Source organism: Salmo trutta, chromosome 12, assembly GCF_901001165.1.
Source record: "Salmo trutta chromosome 12, fSalTru1.1, whole genome shotgun sequence".
Classification (NCBI taxonomy): domain Eukaryota; kingdom Metazoa; phylum Chordata; class Actinopteri; order Salmoniformes; family Salmonidae; genus Salmo; species Salmo trutta.
Window position 1 is genome coordinate 40,602,122 of NC_042968.1, and position 2,211 is coordinate 40,604,332.

The 2,211-nt window shown below is 47.8% G+C and overlaps 1 long non-coding RNA gene across 1 annotated transcript in view; it reads right to left on the bottom strand.

The window, feature by feature from the left end:
* Positions 1-2,179: 2,179 nt before the first annotated feature.
* LOC115203545 (uncharacterized) overlaps positions 2,180-2,211 on the bottom strand; it is a 753-nt gene continuing 721 nt past the window's right edge. The window contains exon 2 of the long non-coding RNA XR_003880195.1: positions 2,180-2,211. This exon is cut by the window's right edge and continues 188 nt beyond it. This is a non-coding gene — a long non-coding RNA (uncharacterized LOC115203545).

The following is a 2,211-nucleotide window of genomic DNA, read 5'->3' on the forward strand; positions in this document are numbered from 1 at the left end:
TAGTAGTGCTATCCTATATAAAGCAGTAGTCCCCTCCTACAACCTGTTAGCCCTGAGGCTAATAGTAGTAGTGCTATCCTTTATAAAGCAGTAGTACCCTCCTACAACATGTTAGCCCTGAGGCTAATAGTAGTAATACTATCCTTTATAAAGCAGTAGTACCCTCCTACAACCTGTTAGCCCTGAGGCTAATAGTAGTAATGCTATCCTTTATAAAGCAGTAGTCCCCTCCTACAACATGTTAGCCCTGAGGCTAGGCTAATAGAAGTAGTGCTATCCTTTATAAAGCAGTAGTCCCCTCCTACAACATGTTAGCCCTGAGGCTAATAGTAGTAATGCTGTCCTTTATAAAGCAGTAGTCCCCTCCTACAACATATTAGCCCTGAGGCTAATAGTAGTAGTGCTATCCTTTATAAAGCAGTAGTCCCCTCCTACAACATGTTAGCTCTGAGGCTAATAGTAGTAATGCTATCCTTTATAAAGCAGTAGTACCCTCCTACAACCTGTTAGCCCTGAGGCTAGGCTAATAGTAGTAATGCTGTCCTTTATAAAGCAGTAGTCCCCTCCTACAACCTGTTAGCCCTGAGACTAATAGTAGTAATGCTATCCTATATAAAGCAGTAGTCCCCTCCTACAACATGTTAGCCCTGAGGCTAATAGTAGTAATGATATCCTTTATAAAGCAGTAGTCCCCTCCTAGAACATGTTAGCCCTGAGGCTAATAGTAGTAATGCTATCCTTTATAAAGCAGTAGTACCCTCCTACAACATGTTAGCCCTGAGGCTAGGCTAGCTAGTAGTAGTGCTGTCCCACTATTTCACTAAATGATATTGGTAAACTCAGCTTGACTGCTATTCAGAAAGGGGAAATGTGCAGCACACCTCCTAACACTAGATCTATAACCCGTTAGCCTGAGGCTAATCCATTGGTAGACTCAGCTTGACTGCTATTCAGTAAAAGGGGAAATGTACAGCACACCCCCCAATAGCTAACACTAGATCCCTCAAACAAACACCCCTTCTCCTCACCCTGCAATTCACACCGAGAACTAACATTCAGGATGCTCTCCACTGAAACATGCATTCACACGTGTTACACAGTGCTGTGTTAGAAGAGAGAGAGAGAGAGACGGGGAGAAGAGAGGGGTAGAGAGAGGGGGTAGGGAGAGGAGAGGGGAAGAGAGAGGGGTAGGGAGAGGAGAGGAGAGAGGGGGTAGGGAGAGGAGAGGGGAAGAGAGAGAGGGTAGGGAGTGGAGAGGGGAAGAGAGAGAGAGGGGGTAGGGAGAGGAGAGGGGAAGAGAGAGGGGGTAGGGGGTAGGGAGAGGAGAGAGGAAGAGAGAGGGGTAGGGAGAGGAGAGGGGAAGAGAGAGGAGGGTAGGGAGAGGAGAGGGGAAGACAGAGAGGGGGTAGGGAGGGGAGAGGAGAGGGGAAGAGAGAGGGGGTAGGGAGAGGAGAGGAGAAGAGAGAGGGTAGGGAGAGGAGAGGGGAAGAGAGAGGGGGTAGGTAGAGGAGAGGGGAAGGGGGGGTAGGGAGAGGAGAGGGGAAGAGAGAGGGGGTAGGGAGAGGAGAGGAGAAGAGAGAGAGGGGGTAGGGAGAGGAGAGAGGAAGAGAGAGAGGTATGGAAGTAGGAGTCAGTTAGTGGTCTGTCCTGATGAGACCACCAGAGCTCCATTCAAGCCAAAACCACCCAGAGATTCCTGGTGACAGTTAGGGCTACTGACACATTCACTTTACCTTCCTATTCTTCTCTTGTATTATTAGTTATTATTGTTGTTGTTGCATTGTCCAGAAAGAACCTGCAAGTAAGCGTTTCATTGGACGGTGTGTACCATACGACTAATAAAACTAAATAGGTTTTCAGCTCCACAGCAAAAAAACCACAAAAACACACTCTGGCATAGCCAACAAGTTGAGACAAGTAGTGAGTTAAAACCACCGTTCTCTACAAAAGAAGAGGTTACAGTCATACACTCTCACACCCCGAAACAAGTCAACTTGGAATCCAAACTTTCCAGGCAACATGCTAAAAACCACAACCCAGTCAAACCAGCCTCCTTCTCGTTGCCTAGGTTTAGGGTAGCGGGGTACAGTGTGGGATTGGCTCTGTCGCCATGCATTAGTGTGTCCCGAGTCACGTGGTCCGACCACAACCTCTTCCTAAACCCTTCTTTCCCGCTCCCTTCTCTTTCTCATGTCTGTTGGGTAGTCTCCG